This window comes from Maniola hyperantus, chromosome 22 (assembly GCF_902806685.2).
Source record: "Maniola hyperantus chromosome 22, iAphHyp1.2, whole genome shotgun sequence".
Lineage (NCBI taxonomy): Eukaryota > Metazoa > Arthropoda > Insecta > Lepidoptera > Nymphalidae > Maniola > Maniola hyperantus.
This window is the reverse complement of record NC_048557.2, coordinates 3,186,439-3,212,552: the sequence shown is the minus strand read 5'-3', so window position 1 is coordinate 3,212,552 and position 26,114 is coordinate 3,186,439. Positions and strand designations below refer to the sequence as shown.

The following is a 26,114-nucleotide window of genomic DNA, read 5'->3' as shown; positions in this document are numbered from 1 at the left end:
TCGCGACTTTGCTCGGCTCTATTACTTATATTTTAAAAAGGGAACTTCTATGTATGATTTCAAGGTTTAGGCTGGGCGTTGATGAGTCAGTCAGAAAGTGTTTCCTAATGACTTAGGTTGAAATCGAACCCAAATCTCTCATTTATAAGACCACAGTGCTACCACTGCGACAGGGAGATGCACAACGATATTTTAGTCGGATCACGTCCCGAAAACGTCCCTGGCACTCAACAATTCTGTGTAAACACTCCTTAAGTCACTCACTAGTTCTAGTTGAGTACGATTCAAAGCGCGAATAGGAAAACTCATCATATTTCAGCTCCAGCGTATCAGAGGAAGATGGCTAGAGTTTTCCGCTTGCGTTTTCCACTCCATGCGATAGATGTTCGGGCTCGGTGTGATTTTTTCACCCGCTACGTCTTTAGTATAGCCCGCGCCATCGAGGCGTAAGTCGTGGGACGTGTAAACAGTGGAGGAAACCCCTGGTTTACGCCGCAAATATACCGAAAAATTAACATTTAACTCGTGTTTTAACAACTCAAAAGCATTAAGTGACCGCTTACATGAACACGGCCGATTAAAAACACAACTGTTGTAGTTATTTTTTAGTTTTAGTTTCCTTTTATGTTTTCTTTATTTTCGCCGGGAAAACACCGGTGTGCGAAAAATTGTGTATTTTAATACTAATACGTCGTTAGCGTCCAGTGAAATCCTTTGTTTAGTGACGGTTTAAAGACCTGTTATAAACCGCTGGTGGTTGATTTCTGGTTTTCCTTGTTTTTCTGTTTTGGTTTTTCTTTCTGTTCCGAGGTGTGGTTGTCAACAGCACGTGTCGTATCGATCGGTCGACGGCGTGGCTGATTAGAGGTGAGCCATGAGATATTTACAAACCACTTTGTAACTAGTTTAGCTGTATTCTTGTCAGAATATTTAGCAAATTGTTTTCTGTATTGGTTTTTTTATTTCTGACGTTTTAAGGTTTAAGCTAGAGATGATCAAAAGCTCAGAAAATTACTAGGACTAGCTGTGTTTATTATTGTTTATTCTTCTCTAGGATATGATTTCACAATAAATGCTGATGCCCGCGACTTCGTCCGCGTGGATTTAGGTTTTAAAATCCCATGGGAACTCTTTTATTTTCCGGAATAAGAAGAAGCCTATGTCACTCTCCAGGTCTCTGACTATACCTCATGCAAAAATCACGTCAATCCATTGCTCTGTTGCGACGTGATTGAAGGACAAACCAACAAACAAACAAACAAAACACACTTCCGCATTTAGGTATAATATGGGTAGTGATAATAGTGTTCTGTATTGGTTTTTAGGGTTCCGTACCTCAAAAGGAAAAACGGAACCCTTATAGGATCACTTTGTTGTCTGTCTGTCTGTCTGTCCGTCTGTCTGTCAAAAAACCTACAGGGTAGGTACTTCTCGTTGACCTAGAATCATGAAATTTGGCAGGTAGGTAGATCTTATAGCTGACATTTGGGGAAAAATCTGAAAACCGTGAATTTAGGGTTAGATCACACAAAAAAAATTAAATTGTGGTCATGAACTAATAATTAGTATTTTCTACTTTCGAAGTGAGTGACTATATCAAGTGGGGTATCATATGAAAGGTCTTCACCTGTACATTCTAAAACAGATTTTTATTTATTTTTATGCATCATAGTTTTTGAATTATCGTGCAAAATGTCGAAAAAATACGACTGTAGTACGGAACCCTCATTGCGCGAGCCTGACTCGCACTTGGCCCGTTTTTATTATTAGTGGTCTGTTTACCATAGACCGTGATCAGCTGTTCGTAATCTTTGAATTCGAAGTATGTTTCATTTACGTATAGACTAGTAGTATTATTCAGGTATCCTTGAATCGTTTGAATAACACTATATAGGCATAATACAGTGGTATTTGCGGCCCTGCCCTGGAATGTAGAACCTGAGGGCTTAACATGCGCCCCACGAGAAAATTTTGTCTACGCATTTTCTCGTGTTCATTCATAGAGATAAGACGACTAAATGCGTAGACAAAATTTTCTCGAGGAGCGCATGTAGGCGTGCTGGACATCTAGAAGTCACCGATAAATCCTATTCTGTTTTGGCATAGGTGAGTACGAATATCTTAGAAAATCAGTTACATTACTAGAAAAACCAGGACATGCTGAATCTACAAGTTATCATATCTTTATTTAGGTATATTTTTTTTTTCGTTTATTAGGATCACCAACAGCTAATGATCTACATCAAACACAAAATTAAAAATACAAAAGTTCTTAGATAAAATGACGAGCTAATTAAAGGTAATCACCGCATACGAATAAAGTGTCAGGTCACTTATACCAATGAAGCTAGAGGTTAGGAGGTCCGCCTTCTAATCGGAGGTCGGGGGTTCGATCCCGGGCACGGACCTCTAACTTTTCGGAGTTATGTGCGTTTTAAGTAAATGAATATCACTTGCTTTAACGGTGAAGGAAAACATCGTGAGGAAACCTGCATTCCTGAGAGTTTTCTATAATGTTCTCAAAGGTATGTGAAGTCTACCAATCCGCACATGGCCAGCGTGGTAGACTATGGCCAAACTCTTCTCACTCTGAGAGGAGACCCGTGCTCTGCAGTGAGCCGGAGAAGGGTCGATCATGATGATAACATGCAAAATCTGATTGCCAATTTCTAAGGTAACGGGAATCGGGATATATCTACGTAGGTTGTATACATATACGTCTCTACATACGATAAAGAAAATACCGCTGTGATTTCGTATAGGCACAGAATATATAATAGATAGGTAAGTACATAAAGGAAAAATAGGTGTCGATTTCGCGCGTAAGCCTATACTTTGCCAACATTGGCAAACAGGCTGTTTACCTACTACATGACGCCTTAATAAGCATACTACATGACATCTTCTAAATATATAAAAGGAAAAGGTGACTGACTGACTGACTGACTGACTGACTGACTGACTGACTGACTGACTGACTGACTGATCTATCAACGCACAGCTCAAACTACTGGACGGATCGGGCTGAAATTTGGCATGCAGATAGCTATTATGACGTAGGCATCCGCTAAGAAAGGATTTTTGAAAATTCAACTCCTAAGGGGGTGAAATAGGGTTTTGAAATTTTGTAGTCCACGCGGACGAAGTCGCGAGCATAAGCTAGTAAAAAATGAAGGCATATCATATTGGTGTCGCATATAAAATGTTATCAGAGCTGTTGGCAATGTGAGTACAAACAACTTACGAGTATATGTACCTATACCTATCCTGTCTTACCTCTGAGATTATTATGTAAACGCCGTAGGTATGTACAATGTGTCTCCTCGCAGATACTTTTTCGACGAGCAATCTTTAAGTCAAAGTCAAAGTCAAGTCAAATGATTTATTCAAAATAGGTAATAAATTACTCGTATTGATGGTCTGGTATGGTGTTAGATTTGTAAGATATAGTGGTGATAATTATTACGCAAACTTAAAACTAAAACTACGAGGGTTCCAAACGCGCCCAGGTCTGAGAAGAGCCCACAACAAACTCAGCCGGGTATTCTTTTTATTATCACCACTTTACAAAATTATTGAAACTTATTAGAACTATCAACAAGTCGTTAAGCAACTCATTCCCAAGCTTGCTTATCATTTAAATAATCCTTTATTTAATTAATATTTAAATATTTATAAAAGACTAGTCGATGCCCGTGGCTACACCCGCGTGGATATAATTTGAGGTAGTTATTTCTAAATTACAGACGAAGTAGGATAGGTAAGTGACATTAAGTAGTTGGTAGTTGCCCTACATGAAATAAATAATTTTGATAAGATTTTAAGTACAATGTTTTCCTCTGATTAACCTAACATTAGCATAAGATTAACATAAGCATAGCACCTATTCTATGCTTATGTAGTCGCTAGAATAGCTGTAAAGATCTGTAGAATGCGTGGTAGGTAAGTCGTACTTCCTATACCGTGTCAGTACTTACCTATTTATAAATTACATAAAATACATCAATAATTCATACCTATCGACATTCAATTATTATGTTAGTGCTCATTAATGTTATTATTACAACCGATTACAGATTACTGCTGTAATGCTGTAATCGCAAGTTCAAGGTTGGCGGCTGTGCTAGTTCTATTCTAAGCCGATTAGTGGGAAACGAATAATTACATAATGCTATGTACTTTGTGAAGTTGTGATAGCCTAGTAGTTAAGACGTCCGCCTTCTAATCGGAGGTCGGGGGTTCGATCCCGGGCACGCACCTCTAACTTTTCAGAGTGATGTGCGTTTTAATTAATTAAACATCACTTGCTTTAACGGTGAAGGAAAACATCGTGAGGAAACCTGCATGCCTGAGAGTTCTCCATAATGCTCTCAAAGGTGTGTGAAGTCTACCAATCCGCACATGGCCAGCGTGGTAGACTATGGCCAAAACCCTTCCCACTATGAGAGGAGACCCGTGCTCTGTAGTGAGCCGGTGATGGGTTGATCATGATGATGTACTTTGTTAGTATGTAAGTGTTAAGTATGTTTGGTCTACTTTTAGGTCATTTTCATATAAAAGGAAAAAAAGCTGACTGACTGACTGATATCAACACACAGCTCAAAATACTGGACGGATCGGGCTGAAATTCGGCGTGCAGATAGCTATTATGACGTAGGCCTCCGCTAAGCAAGGATTTTTGAAAATTCAATCCCTAAGGGGTATAATAGGGGTTTCAAATTGGTGTAGTCCACGCGGACGAAGTCGCGGACACAAGCTAGTAAACCGATATAATCCAATAATACTCTCATATGCGAATTTTACTCAAACTAAATTAAGGTAAGGCTACTTAAGATGAAAGGCGGCTAGATCAAAAGGTTGACGGCCGCTTTTACTTCCAGTCGTGCGAACTCTTGTCGTCTTATTGTGTAGTAGGTTTGCTATTTCTGCAAACTGGGGCTAGACTAAAATAACCTAAGCTAGGGTTTCCTAGGAAAGCAGTGCCCCCACATAGCTGTCGCAATGTAGGGTCAGTACGACGGTTAACAGCTTATGTCAGCAAGTGCCAACAACAACTTCTACGTCGTTTCAACTTCCTCAATACTTCAAAACTTCAAGAGCCTCAATAGCTCGACCGGTAAAGGAGTGGACTGAAAACCGAAAGGTCGACGGTTTAAACCCCGCCCGTTGCACTATTGTCGTACCTACTCCTAGCACAAGCCTGACGCTTAGTTGGAGAGGAAAGGGGAATATTAGTCATTTAACATGGCTAATATTCTTTAAAAAAAAAAAACTCGATGCCCACGCGAACGCACGGATAACGAACAGCAAACATTACTTTTTATCATATAATATGTATAAAGAAGATGGATCAATATCTATAAATAGGTTCCAGGTTAACCCACTTCCATATTAGATTGCTTCTTCACTTTGATGAGATCGCAGTGAAGGGCTAATTTGTAGGCACAAATATCTATTTCGAGAGAAGTACTTACTTAGACCTAGCGCGCTCTCTAGCACTTTCCATACAAATATACAGTAGGTACCACATCACTTCCCATCAGGTGTGATTGTGGTCAAGCGTACACCTAATACACGTAATAAATTTAAAAAAAAAAAAGGTACGCGTCCGAGAGTAATGTACATCGACCTTTAAAAGGAGATTTGCAGAGCGCTGTCCCTGTCGTTGAGATCAACAAAACGTCATATAGGTATGAGTGACAGAGACAACGCTCTACAAAGCCGAAATGTCATTCTAAAGGCCGATGTACATTACTTTCGGCCGCGTAATGTATGTAGTTTGGTTCTCATTTAATATAGGTATTAATAGTTCATCATCATCACCATGATCAACCCATCACCGGCTCACTACAGAGCGCGGGTCTCCTCTCAGAGTGAGAAGGGTTTTTGGCCATAGTCTACCACGCTGGCCATGTGCGGATTGGTAGACTTCATACACCTTTGAGAACATTATGGAGAACTCTCAGGCATGCAGGTTTCCTCACAATGTTTTCCTTCACCGTTAAAGCAAATGATATTTTAATTAATTAAAACGCACATAACTCCGAAAAGTTAGAGGTGCGTGCCCGGGATCGAACCCCCGACCTCCGATTAGAAGGCGAACGTCCTAACCACTAGGCTATCACAGCTTATATATTAATAGTTACAGTTGGTCAAACATCGAATGGTATAGTCGGAAAGCAATTGTTACTGTCAGCCTTGCTGGCTTCCGACCGGTAGGTTATTTGTAACCTCTCACTTATACAGCCTATAAGATTTCGCAACCATTGTCTTTACCTCATTCAGTTGGCCTCAATCTGTTACTAAACTGTACTAAACTTGTAAGCTGGTGAACATCTAACCTAACTTATTCATATTTTACTACGAAACTCTAAAACAGCCACTTAATTTATTTAAACAGACTGTTATATGGTAATTCCATTACATAACATAATTATGATGCAAATATTATGTTACTAGATGATGCTCGCGACTTCGTCCGCGTGGATTTAGGTTTTCAAAAATCGAACCGTGCGAACTCTTTAATTTCACGGGATAAAAAGCCTATGTCCTTTCCCGGAATGCAAGCTATCTCTGTACCAAATTTCATCAAAATCGGTTGAACGGATGGGCCGTGAAATTAGACAGACAGACAGACACACTTTCGCATTTACAATATTAGTATGGAAGTATGGATTTAGTCATGTAGTCAGCAATAGGTACAAACTTGCAAACTTGTTAAACTTGTTACAAATTTGTTTTTGCAATTGTGCATTGTAAGGTCTACAACTACATCTCCTGAGGATGCTCTGGTGTCGGGGCGAAACGTGCGTCGAGTGTGTTTGGGATTTGTGTGGTGCTACGTGGTGGTGGTGCGTATTGCTTGCCTGGTGGCTGCTTCTTCCTGTATGTTTAGCAGTGGGAGGGCGGGTGGTGCATTTCGCGTGCTGCATGTTGCACCATACAGATTCGACCTGTTTCAGCGGATTATAGCAAATTAAGCTTTTGGTTCATTGTGAGTTATATACCTAACTATAAAGGATATAATATTTCCAAGCATTTTTGAGTGCACGGGGCAATTTAAGGCTATAAATGGAGACTACACTCCAAAGTTTTCTGGTCTTACATAGACACACATAGTTTGGGATTCAGGCCTATATTTTATAGCCTGATATTATAGCTTGAATCATACAAAATATACTTTCATATTTCAAATTTTAATCAGGGTGAAAAAAAATGTGCAGTTAGTGGAAAAAGTTTAATAGCCACAAGAGTTATGAAGTTACATTTTAAATGTAATAGACAGTGTGAACATCGCCTAAGCAACATGAATAGGTCTGAATGTATATACATCTGCATGTATTACCAAATTTACAGTTCCCCATCCTTTAATAAAAGGCATGCACCGTACGCCGTTTGACCAGCTCAAACTAACCCGAAATTTGCGGCGAGGCTTCAAAGGATCGGCTTCAGGCCAGTGCGTACTGAATTAAAGCAGTTTGAATCGGATCGGAGCGGAATAAACCGGTTCTAGTTCCTAGAATGTGGAACTAAAGTTTGTAAAAGCAATTATAACTATTACTGTTAAGCATTGCTAATCATACTTCAGTAGGGCAATGTATACTAATATTTTAATGTAATTGTATCTGTCTGTTACCTTTCCCCGGTCCATCTACTAACCTGTTTTGACGAAAGGTATAGAGATAGCTGGCTTTTCGGATAGACATAAGCTACTTTTTATCCCAGAACTTGCGCGTTTGTCACGTTAATTTATAGTCTCAGGGATAATGTCAGAATTGTTCTGATGATTTATCAGTGAAAGAACTTTCAGATCATTAGTTCCGAGGATTATCACTTACATACAAACTCATAAACATCTCTTTATAATATCGCCAAGAAATCAAAGAGTTATAATCAAAGCGGTCAAACTTATAAGCTGCTAGATTTTTCCTGTGACTTCGTTCGCAGTACAAATTATGTAATTTTTAGCATATATGCTACTTAACGATAACGGATAACGTAACTTTCTGTACTAACGTAACAATGGGGAAAGAATTATGAAAATCGGTTCAGTAGTTTCAGAGTTTATCGATTACAGATAACCAAACAAAATATATTGATATTACTATAGTCTGCAACAGGTTGAGATGTCAATCCGGTATGAGGCGAGGGGGACCCCGCACACCCGCGCTCTCCCGCACCGGGTGAGCGCGGGTGTGCGGGGTGTTCCCACCCAGATTGCCATCTCGACCTGTCGCTAACTATAAGATAGCACCGTTTTTAGGGTTCCATACCTCAAAAAGAAAAACGGAACCCTTACAGGATCACTTTGTTGTCTGTCTGTCTGTCTGTCTGTCCCTCTGTCTGTCAAGAAACCTACAGAGTACTTCCCGTTGACCTAGAATCATGAAATTTGGCAGGTAGGTAGATCTTATAGCTGACATTTGGAGAAAAAACTGAAAACCGTGAGGTTAGATCACGCAAAAAATATTTAATTGTGGTCATGAACTAATAATTAGTAATTTCAACTTTCGAAGTGAGATAACTATATCAAGTGGGGTATCATATGAAAGGTCTTCACCTGTGCATTCTAAAACAGATTTTTACTTATTTTTATGTATCATAGTTTTTGAATTAACGTGCAAAATGTCGAAAAAATACATTGTAATACGGAACCCTTGGTGCGCGAACCTGTTTCGCACTTGGCCGGTTTTTTTTATTCAGATACAAGTTAGCCCTTGACTACAATCTCACCTGGTAAGGGATGATGCAATCTAAGATGGATCTTAATAATAACTACCATTAGTTATTATTAAGCTCATACCCCTTTGTTTGCGACAAATGTCAAAAAATTACAATAAACAATGTCAAAAATTATTAAAACTAAAAAAAAATAAAAAAAATTGCGGGTTAAAAATAAACATTAAGGAAATACCTAATGCATTAATTTTTATTAGGTATTCGAGGGCTCACAAGGCCCTGAAGTAGATCTGATGGCGTGTCTTACAAAGGTAAAGGGTCTCATGAATATTCATTTAACAACTTCTAGATAAGATACTTATGGAAGCGACAAAGGCCGGTGGTAAGAAAAAGTTGAAAATATAGTTCAAAATATGTAGTTTACACGTAACAAATAAATTTAGACTGAGGTCACAAAGGCCAGATCTAGGCTAGTCGCAACTATACAATTCGGTATTTAACAACTAGTCAAATCAGTAACTTTTTTTCAAACGTCAAAACGCGCGCTTAGTATGCAAGCTACTATGAAATACTGAAATGTGACGTCACAATCATTTGACGTGCTTTTTTTAGTTTAATCGATAATTTTACATGGTTATTTACACTTAAAACTAACAAAGGGCGTGGATTTTACATATTTTGGAAGATATTATATTTAATAATTACTGAGGAATAATTTATTTTTGACAGGCAAATACCCAATTGTATAATGCGTACAAAATGAGATCTCACTCGCCATTTTAACTTCATGTGTCAACTGTCATTCAAAAAGTACGATTTTAGCCCTTATTTTAAAAAGGTGACGTCACGACCACATGAAGCATTTTACAGCAATATACCCAGCAATACCTGAAATTTTCAGCAATGTTATGCGAAATGATTGCTCCAGATTGCTCCACTTAAATCCATACAACAAAAGCTGTGATAGCCTACCGGTTAGGACGTCCGCCTTCTAATCGGAGGTCGGGGGTTCGATCCCGGGCACGCACCTCTAACTTTTCGGAATTATGTGCGTTTTAAGTAATTAAATATCAATTGCTTTAACGGTGAAGGAAAACATCGTGAGGAAACCTGCATGCCTGAGAGTTCTCCATAATGTTCTCAAAGGTGTGTGAAGTCTACCAATCCGCACATGGCCAGCGTGGTAGAACTATTGCCAAAACCCTTCTCACTCTGAGAGGAGACCCGTGCTCTGTAGTAAGCCGGCGATGGGTTGATCATGATGATGATAATGATGAAATTCATACATGTTGACTAGCAACAATTGCTTAAAAAATGCCCATGTAAGCGCACCTTTACAGAGGTCGTATTTTGCCGCGTCAAGTTTATTGATGTGGTTCGTGAGAGAAACTGCGAGGCTAAACGCGTCCTATTATATAAATAGGTAATCAAGAAAGGTCGAGGTAGGGGAGGATCGCAAAAGGCTTAGTAGTTAATTGGTGATCGTGACCAACATTACAAGCCCAGTTTGGTAACTACGGCTTAGGCCGCAACTTTGATGCTCGGTCTAAGGAATACTTTACACGTTTCGAGTAATTAACCAAGACAGTGGAATATGAAATAAGTTATACTACTAACTAGCTTATGATTTTCAGCTTACCAACTTTAACGGGTACGTACCAAAACAATCGTGGTATGTATCTACCTACCCGTTTTCTACAATGCAAATTAAAGTGTGTACACTAATTTCGAATTCCAATTTTACCTCTTTAGGTGATGAATTTTCAAAAATCCTTTCTTAGCGGATGCCTACGTCATAACAGCTATCTGCATGCCAAGCAGCCCGATCCGTACAGTAGTTTGAGCTGTGCGTTGATAGATCAGTCAGTCAGTCAATCAGCTTTTCCTTTTATATATAGGTAAGTATAGAAGATAACATTCTCTACTAGATGATGCTTGCGACTTCGTCCACGAAAATGTAATTTTTAAAAATCTTAAATTTTCCGGGACAAAAAGAAGCCTATCTCCTTCCCTGGGATGCAAGCTATGTCAGTTTCAAATTTCGTCAAAATTAGTTTAAGCGGATGGGCCGTGAAAAGATGACACACTTTAGCATTTCTAATGTTGAGTATAGAATTAGTATGGATTTCTTAGGCCACAACTTTGATGCTTGATCAAAGGAATAGTTTACACGTTGCGAGTATTTGACCAAGACAGTAGAATATGAGATAAGTTTGGTTATAAGTATGACTAATATTCTCCATTTCTAGGAATGTTTAATAATAGTTAAACATGTAGAATATGAACTTGTGAATTCTACGAAATTACAAATTTCATTTTAATAAAAAGTTATTGAGGCATCGGATCGTCAAATCCGATCCGAATATTAGACAGCTTTATTCATTTTTTTTTTAAAGAATATTAGCCATGTTAAATGACTAATATTCCCCTTTCCTCTCCAACTAAGCGTCAGGCTTATGCTAGGAGTAGGTACGACAATAGTGCAACGGGCGAGGTTTGAACAGTCGACCTTTTCGGTTTTCAGTCCACTCGCCTTTACCGGTTGAGGCTCTCATTGTAAGATGGTTACTAAGTAGGTATATTATTTTGGGCCAGGTGAATTCTTATTAAAACTCTGGTATAACCAAATAATTCACATTTTTAATTTTATTGAAAATGCATGCAAATAAAACTTATATTTAGGGTTTTTATATAGTTGTAACTAATATTTAGTGCCAAGACTCCAGCTAAGAGGGGCATACTAGCGTCGCTAACAGTTTCAGCCATTTCATCTACCTTTATTATTCCTTAAACAATTTTGAATTTTCCTTTATTTTTTACTAATTTCCTCAAAATATAGAGAGGATAAATGTCTACGTAAATTATAAACTTTAATTCGTGAATTAGCAATGCAATGGTAAAACAACTTTGATTAACTTGCTCAGTGTAAACAGGGCTTTATAATGTCTTCGCGATTCTTTGCCAAAGTAACTTTTGTAATGGAGGTTAAGCTGCGATGCCCTCCGTGTTCTTAGCGAGAGTTATGGGGTCAAAATATTCTGGGCGGCGACTGACATTAGACTTTAGATACCTACGAGACTTAATATAATGGACTAAGAGCCAGCGCGTGCCAGACCTCCATTATTTAAAAAAAGTTCCCCCCAGACAACACGCAGTGAAACTTTCAGCTTTTGACGAAGGTCTGGCACGCGCTGGCTCTTAGTCCATTATATAGGAGATTTAAGAAAACTTTTACCTAATTAAAGTAGACAGAAGAATAATTTTTAAGGCCGTGGTCTGTCACAGATTAAAAGCGGCGATTTTTAATATATTATTTTCAATGGATAGTCCTACAAAATCCATCACACTAATATTATAAAGGGGGAAGTTTGCATGACTGTGTGAGTGTGTGTATGTATGTTACATTCTTGACGCAAAAACTAATGGACGGGTTTCGCTGAAATTTGGAGTGGATATATAGATTATACCCTGGATTAACACGTAGGCTACTTTTTTTTAAAGAGTTCCCATGGGATTTTGGAAAATCTAAATCCACACGGATAATGTCACGGGCATCAGCTAGTTGAAAATAGGTATACTTACTGAAAATATATTGAATCAAAATATATTCCTAGCTAGGGCATCACAATTTTATTGGCGGATATGCTTTCCCTTTCAGTACCCGTAGTACAAGATTTTACGTCTCACCAAACCAAACCAAATTCGAGAGTCGAAATACTTCCGCGTTACAGTAAAATGGACCTAAACAGCCTTGAATTGAAGTCAAATATTCAATGCCACTGATTTTAATTTCGCAATGTTTCCGCTTGGAGCGCTGGCTGTAGAAGTGTAGACAAACTTGAGCTTTAAAACAAGGCATTTAAGATCCAGTTTACTGTAACGCGGAAGTATTTCGACTCTCGAATTTGGTTTGGTTTGGTGAGACGTAAAATCTTGTACTACGGGTACTGAGTTTGAATGCGTCATACCTACCTATGTTTACCAAAAACCGACAACATGAAAAAAAATTTGCTTTTCGTCCAGTTCAAAGATCAACAAGTACAAACAATTGAACCTGTCTCAATAAATATGTCCAGATATGTCCAAGTTGAGTGTGGGACGGCAGATAAGCTCGAGTTAAGCTCTGGGAGATAGAGGCTCGGTGTCAGATCCACATGTCGCTGGGGGATTGATACCTTCCACCTGGCAATAAATTGTAAAAAATGAATAAAAGGTTTCTAAGATACGAAAAATATACTTATTTCTTTGATGGGTTTCGATGACTTCCTTCGCGAAAACGAAGAGTTTTAATAGTGCCATGACTGCCATGTGTCAAGGACGACTATCCATAATTACGAGTGTAAATACAAAAGTGTGCTTGTTTGTTTGTTCTTTAATCATGGCGCAATGAAGTAACGGATCGATGTGATTTTTTGCACGGTTATAACTACAGGGCTGGAGAGTGAAATAGGCTACCTTTTCTCCCAAGAAATCAAATAATCCTACGGGATTTTCAAAACTAAATCCACGCGAATGAAAAAGCGGGCATCAGCTAGTTTTGAATAAATTGCTTTGACTTTAGTTTAGACTAAGTTGATGAGTGATGACAGTTCCCGGTCAGTTTACCAAAACCCGATAAAATGAAAAAAAAAATTGCTTTTTGCCCATTTCAAAGGTCAATCAAGTACAAACAATTATTGGACCTGTCTCTATAAATATGTGCAGATAATAATATGTCCAAGTTGAGTGTGGGACGGCAGATAAGCTCGAGTTAAGCTCTTGGGAGATAGAGGCTCGGTGTCAGATCCAAATGTCACTGGGGGATTGATACCTTCCACCTGGCAATAAATTGTAAAAAAAGAATAAAAGGTTTCTAAGATACGAAAAATATACTTATTTCTTTGGTGGGTTTCGATGACTTCCTTCGCGAAAACGAAGAGTTTTAATAGTGCCATGACTGCCATGTGTCAAGGACGACTATCCATAATTACGAGTGTAAATACAAAAGTGTGTTTGTTTGTTTGTTCTTTAATCATGGCGCAATGAAGTAACGGATCGACGTGATTTTTTGCACGGTTATAACTACAGGGCTGGAGAGTGAAATAGGCTACCTTTTCTCCCAAGAAATCAAATAATCCTACGGGATTTTCAGAACTAAATCCACGCGAATGAAAAAGCGGGCATCAGCTAGTTTTGAATAAATTGCTTTGACTTTAGTTTAGACTAAGTTGATGAGTTATGACAGTGGCCCCGATTCTCTAGTCTCTCTCTAAACTAAATTTAGAGTATCTGCATCCTTTTCTTTTTACTAATGCTAAAAAAGGAACGGAACATGACTTTCACATTTAAAGACTCTAAATTTTAGTGCACAATAGAAATTTAAACAGTAGGTTCGCGACTGCGCGCTAAAATCACGGGTTTTACCATCTACAAATTAAATTTAGAACTGTCAAACTGTGTCTGTCCTTTTCATATTACATTAGTAAGAAGAGCATGCGAATACTCTAAAATTAGGTTGTGCTCAGAATCGGTGCCAGTTCCCGGTCAGTTTACCAAAACCCGATAAAATGATAAAAAAAATTGCTTTTTGCCCATTTCAAAGGTCAATCAAGTACAAACAATTATTGGACCTGTCTCTATAAATATGTGCAGATAATAATATGTCCAAGTTGAGTGTGGGACGGCAGATAAGCTCGAGTTAAGCTCTTGGGAGATAGAGGCTCGGTGTCAGATCCAAATGTCGCTGGGGGATTGATACCTTCAACCTGACAATAAATTGTAATCCAAAAATGAATAAGGTTTTTTATAAGAAAAATATACCTATTTATTTCTTATGAACTAAAAGCCAGCGCGTGTCAGATGTTAGGTATTTTACAAAAGCTGAAACTTGAAAATTTCTCTGCGTATTGTCCCCTACAAAGGGAGCATAATGTTTTAGAAGTGCGTGAAGTCATCATGATCAACCTATTGCTTTTTTTTTTTTAATATTATAATAAAACTTAAAGCTAGCCTTATCTAATTACTATATAAATTATGACCGCGTGGAATGGTGCCAAGAATACTGGCTGCATTTCCGCGCTGGACAGCCAGGCTGATCCGTTGCGCAAAAAATGAGCCAGCCCTTCTGTCACCAGATGAGGCTATTAATCGCGGTGAAATGTCTCGTAAAAAATTTTTAGCACTAAGACTCCATGGCCCCAGGGTCTCCACGGCAAACGGCATAAAAATGTAACTCTCTATAAGAGAGGCATACTTGCGCCGCTTGCCGTTTTCAGCTGTTTCTTCTGCGGCTCCCGGTCTTGATGCTGTCTTCCTGATATGACACGGGGCCAATGTGTCAACGCAAGTTGCGTCCCACATTAGCGCCCTATTGCTAGCTCACTACCAAGCACGTCTCTCCTCTTAGAATGAGAAGGGTTTAGTTCGCCACAGCCACTCTGGTCAAGTGTGGATTGGCAGTCCTATTTATAACTAGATGATGTCCGCGTGGATTTGGGGTTTTTAAAGGGCCCGTGGGAACTCTTTCAGGATAAAAAGGAGCCTATGTCCTTCCCCGGGATGTAAGCTAACTCTGTAAGAAATTTCATCAAAATCGGTTAAACTGTTGGGCCGTGAAAAGCTAGCAGACAGACACACTTTCGCAGTTATAATATTAGTATGGATATTAGTCGGTATGAATGAATACCCTACCCACGATAGTTTAAGCGCTAAAAGAATAATAGTTATACTCTATTTTGCATTTTTATATAAGTAACTACCATATCCGTAAGTAAACAATTCACACAACATTTTCACGTTGAATTTTACTATTTGCTTTCCTCTATGTTTATATTGCACCCGAAATGTTTTTGCAATTGGCAAAGGGGATTCCAACATCAATGGGCAAAATAGTCATTCTTTTGTCATTCAAAACTTTAACCAAACAACCAACAATAACACAATACTTTGAGCAAATGTCGATAAATTGTTTAAACAGCGCCCAAATAAATATAATTATTTGGTTTGCGCGACCGCTTCTCGAAATATCCACTGAAATGGACATAAACAAGTACGCTGGAAGAGATGTGCCATATAAAATTAATTAATTTACCCGGCTGAGTTTGTTGTGGGCTCTACTCAGATCTGGGCGCGTGTGGAACCCTCGTAGCTTTAGATTTTAAGTTCGCGTAAAAATTATCATCAATATAATATCATCTAACAAATGCAACAACGGATTTTCAAAAAGTGTAATTTATTACCTATTTTGAATAAACCATTTGATTTGTTTTGATTTGAGATGTCAGTTAGGTATTTTTTGATAACAATTCGAAGCGCCCCATCACCTACCTACCGGGAATCAAAATTGATACTTTGAAAATCCATCATGGATACCACCGGCCACTGGGGAGCATGATGGTTATGTCGGACTCCTAGCTACTAAAACCCTAACGAAATTCCATTCCACCGCTGACGACGGAGCAAGGAATCGACAACTCCGCGTTACTCCGGCGGGTGTCCGCCAAAGCAGACCCATCACTCGGACACTACGTGCCCCCAAATACCGTTAGAGGCATGCTGGAACCACAGCACGCCAACCAACTCGAGAACAATACTGTGAGCGATGAATCGCCCCGTGTTCATACTCCACAGGTCCTCTTGGAGCCCAGGGCTCGCACTGCTCATGCTTACAGGGAAGCACGGACGAACATTCCTTTCCTTCCAGGTCAATTAGCCATGACTAGCAATATCCCATGGATTTTTTTAAATCATGTTACCGGCCACATCGGCCCAAGCGCTGCTCTTCCCCTCGGACGTATCCGAAAGGGACTCGCAACACTCGGGCACACGGGGAGGTTACCATACAACACACAGTTTATTCCGGGGCTTCGTCTGCTCTAGGCATGTTGGTTTTATAACTCTTAGTTATAAGATATGATGTGTGGCACAATTTAAGAAGAAGTTTTTCTTTCTTTCTTTCTTTTTCTTTCTTACCTGGGCTGGTACCCCTCAACAGCACGCCCAATCCCAACAATCAGGAGAAACTTCGCTTCAAATAGAAATTAAAATTATAATTCGTTAGGCAAAGGTCGAAGATTCTGGCTTTGTCTGAGGGTTGATTGGGCAAACCGAGCTTTGTCTTTCTACTACAAAAGGCACTAACAAGCAAAACCGCAGTAAAAGCTGAATAAAGATAAAATAGCTTTTTACTCAAAACGGAACTCAAATACAAAGTTTACTCAAAACTTCGTCCACCGTTACCCAGCGTTACACATAAGTTACCTGCTTCACGTAAGGGCACTTCCACACTTATACGAGTCGGCAATCAGTACCCTTATTATAAATGCGAAAGTGTGTTTGTTTGTTGGTTTGTCCTTCAAATACGTCGCAACAGTGCAACAGATTGACGTGATTTTTTGCATGGGTGTAGATAAAGACCTGAAGAGTGACATATAGGCTACTTTTTATCCCGGAAAATCAAAGAGTTCTCACGGGTTTTTTTTTTTTTTTTAAAAACCTAATTCCACGCGGACAACGTCGCGGGCATCAGCTAGTAATTTAATATTCTGCATTCCAATGCAGAGACAGAAATCGTTCGGTTAATTATTATTGAAAGAAAGAAAAACCCGGGCCAAGTGCGAGTCAGACTCGCGCACCGAGGGTTCCCTACTACAATCGTATTTCTTGACATTTTGCACGATAAATCAAAAACTATTATATCGAAAAATAAATAACAATCTGTTTGATAATGTACAAGCAAAGCCGTTTCATATGATACCCCACTTGGTATAGTTATCTAACTTTGAAAATTGAAAATGCTAATTCATGAACACATTTTTTTTTTTGTGATGTAACCACAAATTCACGGTTTTCGGATTTAACCCTTCACTTGTGCTATAAGACATTCCTATCTACCAAATTTCATAAATCTATGTCAACGGGAAGTACTCTATAGGTTTTCTTAACAGACGGATAAAAATACAACGGTGATCCTATAAAGGTTCCCTTTTTCCTTTTGAGATACGGAACCCTAAAAAGAATAAGCACACAACTTTTGACAAAATAACGTTGCTAAGTAGGTAAGTAGTATAAAAATCTACAGATTTTATAGTTAACTAGCCGATGCCCGCGACTTCATCCGCGTGGAATTTGGTTTTTGAAAAATCCCGTGGGAACTCTTTGATTTTCCGGGATAAAAAGTAGCCTATGTCAATCTCCAGGTCTTTTTCTATACCCATACAACAAATCACGTCAATCCGTTGCGACGTGATTGAAGGACAAACCAACAAACAAACACAATTTCGCATTATTATAATAAGGGTACTGATTTCGACTGTAAAAATTGAATATGCCGGGCCGTACATGTGTTGATGCACCCCAAGTCGCCCCGTTACCCGCAGGGCTAAAAAGTCTAACGGGTGTAAATATCGGATGAGGTTGGAGTTCTGATGTTACCTCTCGGCTCTCGAGTCTGGAATACTTGTTTTGTTAACCACAATGTTTGGGGTGTTCGAATAAATACCGTAAACAATTTTACCTATTTTCTGAGTCGTATTTATCTTTGTTAAGGATTGTGATCCCCTCTCATCATCATCATTATAATCTAAATATATAAAAGGAAAAGGTGACTGACTGACTGACTGACTAACTGACTGACTGACTGACTGACTGACTGACTGACTGACTGACTGACTGACTGACTGACTGACTGACTGACTGACTGACTGACTGACTGACTGACTGATCTATCAACGCACAGCTCAAACTACTGGACGGATCGGGCTGAAATTTGGCATGCAGATAGCTATCATGACGTAGGCATCCGCTAAGAAAGGATTTTTGAAAATTCAACCCCTAAAGGGGTGAAACAGGGGTTTGAAATTTGTGTAGTCCACGCGGACGAAGTCGCGAGCATTAGCTAGTTTATAATATACCCCTATTTTAATATTAAGTATATTATACGGTTTAGTTTATTTAGCTAGGTAGGTAGCAGTGGCGTGCAGGTCATAGAGGCATAAATGCACTGTTTACCCCAGTTGTAATATGCTCAATGCAAATTTTACATTATGACCTGCCAGTAAACAGGTGCCTAACTCACTAATGCCTACCCTGGCTTCAAACCCTGTGCACGCCACTGGTAGGTAGGTATTTAGGTTTATTATGTACACCACCTCCCACTGTCCATTTGTTCGTTTTCTCCCTAGCATTAAGGTTGTCTGGAAGGGATCACCTTTTTGTACCTACTTTTAAAAATTCCTTTTTTGTAATCTGACATTGGTGCAGTAAAAAATATACAGTACGCGGCCGAAAGTTATGAACATCGGCCTTTAGAATGACATTTCATCTTTGTAGAGCGTTGTCTCTGTCACTCATACCCATATGACGGTTTGTCGGTCTCAACGACCGAGACAGTGCTCTACAAATCTGCTGTCTCCTTCTAAAGATCGATGTTCATCAGTTTTGGCCGCGTACTGTACATACATACATCACCATCATCATCGTCAACCGATAGACGTCCACTGCTGGACATAGGTCTCTTGTAGGGACTTCCACACACAGTCTTGCGCCGCCTGAATCCAGCGATTCCCTGCGACTCATTTAATGTCGGTTATCCACCTAGCGGGGGGTCTTCGAACGCTGCGCTTTCCGGTGCGAGGTCGCCATTCTAGCACCTAGGATCTTCGCATCCTTAACTCGTGTCCTTTGCTTGTGTCCTTACCTCATGTCCTTAGCTAGAACTCCTCACTTCAACTAGTATGTAAAAAAAATTTACAAAAAAAATAAAAACCGACTTCGATACACAAACACTAAAAATTGAAAAATAATTTAATTTATTACCGAATATATTATGTATACAAGAGTTAATATAGTTCCATAATAATACTTTTTGGTGCCGGTGCCAATGAGGTGCCATTGTGGAGTCTCATAAAAATATGAAGTCTAGACGATTCGCGCAGCTAAAGCTAATTGGCACCGGCACCAAAAAGTATTATTATGGAACTATATTAACTCTTGTATACATAATATATTCGGTAATAAATTAAATTATTTTTCAATTTTTAGTGTTTGTGTATTGAAGTCGGTTTTTATTTTTTTTGTAAAAAAAATTTATTTCACAATTTTTAGTGGTCCCATGGAATTATGCTATGACTGGTTAAAAATCTACTGTTTACTAAGCTATACACTGATCGCGAGCAATTTACTCTTATCCGTTGAGGAGTTCCAGTATCTATCTTCGAAGATGTTCATCCGATCTTCACCAAATTTAAATGGGACCAACTTTGAAGTATACCCTTTCAAACAAAAAAAGAATTTTCATAATCGGTCTAGGCGTCTTCGAGTAATCGGGGAACATACATAAAAAATAAAAAAAAAAAATAATAAAAAAAAAAAGATTCCGACGAATTGAGAACCTCCTCCTTTTTTTGAAGTCGGTTAAAAACTTAGCTTCGTTGAATCTCTTTCCACTAGGGTTAAGCTAAGCTATGCTATGAAAATCAAGGGTTTGACATTCATCCGTAGCTTAGGAACGTAAATACATCTCTAGAGTGAACTATAGCTAAAAGGCAGCCTGAATTTCGTGGGCAAACTTAAATTCTATAAAAGGTTTTAACAGATTCATAAGTCTGTAAAACAATACGAAGGTTAAGTACCTCTCTTAAACTAGAGGCCAGATATAAGATGACTTGCCAAATCTTCCGCAAGAGATGAACCGTAGCCTCTGGCCGTAAGCCAAATTCCTTCGTCACCTATCTCTGAACTTTACGACTCTTTATTTCCGGCGGCCGTAAAGGCCTTATGCCTTCATAAAGTTAGTTGAAAAATAATCGCCATTTGGATTTGCGTAATGTGTTTTTCGCACTTTGGGAATTTGGTTCCGTACCTCATAATGGGAAAATTTATAGGATCACTGCCGGTGAATGCCTTTATTTATTCAACTACTAGCTGATGCCCGAGTTCGTCCGCGTGGATTTAAGTTTTTAAAAATCCCGTGGCAACTCTTTGATTTTCCGGGATGAAAAGTAGCCTATGTCCCTCTCCAGGTCTTAAACTATACCCATGAAAAAAATCACGTCGATCCCTTGTTCCGTTACGACGTGATTGAAGGACAAACCAACAAACCCGTAAACCAAAAAACAAACACACTTTTATATTTATAATAATGGTTATGATAGGGGTAGTGATAATGCAAGTTGTATTTAAATCAGATACAAGTTAGCAACCCTTGACTGCAATCTCACCAGTAGGGCGATTGTCTAAAACCTGCATCAATCATTATTACAATCTCAATTGTTCTGATTGGCTGAATTTGTGCGATTCTTGTTGCAACAATGCATTGTGGCCAATAGTGAGCGAGCATTAACCAATCAGAGATGATTGTGATCGTGACGTTGTAGCTATCAAACAACCGCGGTAGGGCCACTGGTGGTAAGTTGATGTATGTATGTATATACTTTTATTTATTTATTTTTTATTCGATATAAGCGCACGCTTGACCACGATCACACCTGATGGAAAGTGATGATGTGGCCTAAGATGGGACGCGTTTGCCTAGAAGGTGCTGTTTAGAAGAAAAGCTAATGGACGGTCAGTGTTTGTAATGCAGTCACTTACCGGATCCGGGAACGCGCTCCGATGATGGGGGCCCCCAAGATGCGCTGGTAAGGATTCAGGGTTGATGCTCTGGTCCAAGTTTGTTGAATTTCGCGTCTATAACTTCGGCCTTTGTCGGCGATAGCCGTGAGAGGCTTGTTTCTCGCGTCACGGTTCGCGCGGAGCGTTCGCGGTATGTGTGTCAACTTCGACTGACAGTTGACAGCACTGTAGTGTTGCCACTTTTGATAAGCGGCCACATTGGTAAACCCCGACCGATTGTAATAATGAAATGTAGTAAAAATTTGGAAAAGGGGGAACTGTTTTGTGCTAGGCTAATAAAATACCAAAAGTACGGAACAGGTGCCTATTCACTCTTGTTTTAAAGATACCCGGATTATAATTGACAGGAAACACTGATCTACGAAGAGTATTCCAGACCCTAGCCATGCGTATAAGGAATGATGACGCAAAGCGTTTCGTACGCGAAGATGGAATGTTGACGACATAGGGGTGAAAACTCGCCCGGTGTCTTGCGGTACGGTGGTAGAAAGGTGAGGGAGGGACAAGATCGAACAGCTCCTGAGCACACTCTCCGAAATATATTGCACCACACTGTCTATTACACGACAAAACACAAATGAGAGGTTACAAAAAGTAATCTTAAAAAGTAGGTACAAAAAGGCGGTCTTATCGCTAAATAGCGATCTCTTCCAGACAACCTTAACGCTAGGGAGAAAACGAACAAATGGACAAAGGTATGAAGCAGTCTAAGATGGAAGTGAGCTAACCTGGAAGGGGTATGGCAGTTTTTGCCCCTTTGGTTTCTACACGGCATCGTACAAATAAGAACAGATTTAGGTTTCGTTTAAACACCTTTTTGACGACCTGCCTGGCGCAGTGGTGAGCGCTGTGGTCTTAATAGTGGGAGGTCCCGGGTTCGATTCCTGGCAGGGGTTAGGAATTTTATAATTTCTAAATTTCTGGTCTGGTCTGGTGGGAGGCTTCGGCCGTTGCTAATTACTACCGGCAAAGCCATGCCGCCAAGCGATTTAGCGTTCCGGTACGATGCCGTGTAGAAACCGAAGGGGTATGGGTGGGTTTAATAAAAACTGCCATACCACTTCCAGGTTAGCCCAATATCATCTTAGACTGCATAATCACTTACCACCAGGTGAGATTGCAGTAAAGGGCTAACTTGTAACTGAATAAAAAAAAAAACAATGAAGTTGTTTAGGTTTGAAATTACTGAAAATTTAATGTGCCTGTCATTTTCATTTACTTAGACTGTACTTAGCTCAAAGTTACGTAATCTTTATTAACTAAAGTATAGTCACTGATCCGTCGCTAATGGAAAATGCCAGATAAATTTGCTTCACATTTTACGCTTGTCAAATCGGGTACAAGTTAAAAATACTTAATTCCATTTAAAAAACCGGCCAAGTGCCAGTCAGACTCGCGCACTGAGGGTTCCGTACTACAATCGTATTATATCGACATGTTGCACGATAAATCAAAAACTATTATGCCTAAAAATAAATAAAAATCTGTTTTAGAATGTTCAAGTAAATCCCTTTCATATGATACCCCACTTGATATATTTATCTTACTTTGAGAGTTGAAAGTAGCAGTATTTGTTCATGAACACATTTTAATTTTTTTCTTGTGATGTAACCACAAATTCACGGTTTTTAAATTTTTCCCCTCATATCTGCTATAAGACCTACCTTCATGCCAAATTTCATGATTCTAGGTCAACGGGAAGTACCCTCTAGGTTTCTTGAAAGACAGACAGACAGACAGACAGACAGACAGACAACAAAGTGATCCTATTAGGGTTCTGTTTTTCCTTTTGAGGTACGGAACCCTATAAGACGCTAAGTTGGGGTGAGAGGGAAGTTTATACAAGAATAAGATATTTAGGCTACACGGGATTTGAAGGACCTAATTCCACGCGAACGAAGTCGCAGTCAAAAGCTTTAGATATAGACTAGCTTATGCTCGCGACTTTGTTCGCGTCGACTACACAAACTTCAAACCCCTATTTCACCCCCTTAGGGGTTGAATTTTCAAAAATCCTTTCATAGCGGATGCCTACGTCGTAATAACTATCTGCATATACTTTACTAGCTTATTCCCGCGTCTTCGTTCGCGTGGACAACAAAACAAAACAGCAAACAATCATACAGTCACATTTATAATATAGGTACGTATTTACTAGCTTATGCTCTCCACTTCGTCCACGTAGACTAGACAAATTTCAAACCCCTATTTTATCCCCTTGAATTTTCAAAAATTGCGGACTTTCTATGCGGACGTCTGCGTCATAATAGCCTCTATCTCCATGCCAAATTTTAGCCCGATCCGTCCAGTAGTTTGAGCTGTGCGTTGATAGATCAGTCAGTCAGTCAGCTTTTCCTTTTATATAGTAGGTATAGATTATGAAATGTTAAAATATATATCTTCTTTATTTAAAATTAAAACCTGTTTTTCAAAATTCTAAACCATTTTAAGCTGATATTACATTCCTTTGAACTAGATCAGTCTATCGAAATAAACTGGAAAAAAAATCAGCGGCTGATGAAATCAAACCGGTTGGATACTGAAACGCGCCAACCTAATCCGATAACGTTGGTAAAACACTAAAAGCCTAAACTCTAGGCTTCTGTGGATAGACGGTTTAAGTCGTTTAAGTAATAGCATTACTTAGAAACGTATTTTCAGATTATTTTAATACGCGGAGAAAGGATGGAAAAATTAAATCAATTTGCTATTAGCTAGCTAATGTAAAGACTAGTCAAATACGTTTCACTTAGAACTTTTTAAAAATTCAAATAGAAGTTATCCTGCAATCTCACCTGGTGGTAAGTGATTATGCAGTCTAAGATGGAAACGGGCTAACCTAGATGGAGTATGGCAGTTTTTATAAAACCCATGCCCCTTTGGTTTCTACACGGCATCGTACCGGAATGCTAAATCGCTTGGCGGCATCGCTTTGCCGGTAGTATGGTAACTAGCCACGGCCGAAACCTCCCACCAGATCAGACCAGAAATTTAGAAATTATAAAATTCCAAATCCCTGCCAGGAATCGAACCCGGGACCTCCCACTAACAAGTCCACTGCGCCAGGTCGTCATAAAACACGCATCATTCTAAAGCTGAATGCTTTGACGGTCATTATTTCGTAAACGGGTTCGATTCCGGGCACGCACCTCTAACTTTTTAGAGGTATGTGCGTTTTAGACAGTTACATATCACTTGATGTAGCGGAGAAGGAAAATATCATGAGGAAACGTGCACGCTTGAGAGTTCTCCATAATGTTCTCAAAGGTGTATAAAATCTACCAATCCGTCAGCGTGGCTAAATATGACCTAAACCTTGCTCATTCGGAGCCTTCTTTAGTGTGATTATTCTGAAAAGTCCTTTCTAGAGGACTAAGAAATAGCGAATAACTCAGTAAAGAAAAGGGATATTTGAGAACTCAATAGCGAGTGGAACAAAAAGGTTGAATGTAGGGTAAATTAAATTCCGTATTCAGCGACAACTATTGCCTTTTATATACCCTTTTATATTTTCACGTACAAAGTGCTGTGATTTGATGTAATTCAGTAGTTATATTATATACTATGGTATATATAAGCTGTGGTAGCCTAGTGGTTAGGACGTCGAAGTTCGATTCCGGGCACGCACCTCTAACTTTTCAGAGTTATGTGCGTTTTTAAGTAATTAAAATATCCAGCCAGTAATTAATTGGCAAACTTCACACACCTTTGAGAACATAATGGAGAACTCTCAGGCATGCAGGTTTCCTCACGATGTTTTACTTCACCGTTAAAGCAAATTATATTTAATTGTTTAAAACGCATGTAACTCTGAAAAGTCAGAGGTGCGTGCCCGGGATTGAACCGCCGACCTCCCGAATAGAAGACGTCTTAATCACTAGGCTATCGCCGCTTTTTATCAGTGGTGGTAGAAAATTACCTGAATCGCCAAAGGCCTACGGTTATATCATTATATGATAGGACAAAATATTTAATAGGAAACGTAGAATATACGGAGCGACTAACAGGAAAAAGCTAGTATATAATCATCATCATGACCAACCCATGCCAGCTCACTACTGAGTACGGGTCTCGTCTCAGAATGAGAAGAATTCGGCTATCGTCTATCACGCTGGCCAAGTGGTGATAGGCATACTTCACACATCTTTGAGAACGCGTGTGTACATGAGATGAGAGAGTATAGAACGCATGTAAAGAAGAATAGGTACTACCACAGAAAACTTAATAGTTGATAACTTCCAGACCATCAAAGTCAAATGATTTATTCAAAATAGGGAGTAAATCACTCTTTTGAACTGACTTCAAAAAAGGAGGAGGTTCTCAATTCGTCGGAATCTTTTTTTGATAGTCAGATGTTGGATTTGTAAGATATAGTGGTGATAATTATTACGCAAACTTAAAACTAAAGATTACGAGGGGCGGGTTATGCTGAAAGTAAATGAGTAAAACACCTGAGGTACCTGGCTTTATATCACAAAATATTTAAAGCACTCAGCACTAGGTAGGTAGGTTCTTAGCATTCTCGTAAACATGATACGAGCACGGTAACACAATTAACAATTAGATTTCTCTGAGAGCGTAATTAGTTCGTGTGCAGATTATGAAACACGGGGCGCGGTCGCCGCGTTCGCTCAGTTGTTTCCTGTTTTGTTCTAAATAAATAATAATATCTAAATTAACTGGGTTACCTACTTATTTATTATAATTATAATCTAAATATATAAAAGGAAACGGTGGCTGACTGACTGATCTATCAACGCATAGCTGAAACTACAAGACGGATTGGGCTGAAATTTGTCATGTAGCTATTATAAAAAAAAAAA

The 26,114-nt window shown here is 39.1% G+C and overlaps 1 protein-coding gene across 1 annotated transcript in view; it reads left to right on the top strand.

Moving 5' to 3' along the window:
- Window positions 1–445: 445 nt before the first annotated feature.
- Window positions 446–26,114, top strand: part of brat (brain tumor) — a 545,260-nt gene continuing 519,591 nt past the window's right edge. The window contains exon 1 of the mRNA XM_069506200.1: window positions 446–867. The gene's annotated coding sequence lies outside the window, so the exon portion shown is untranslated. The remainder of the gene's footprint in view (window positions 868–26,114) is intronic.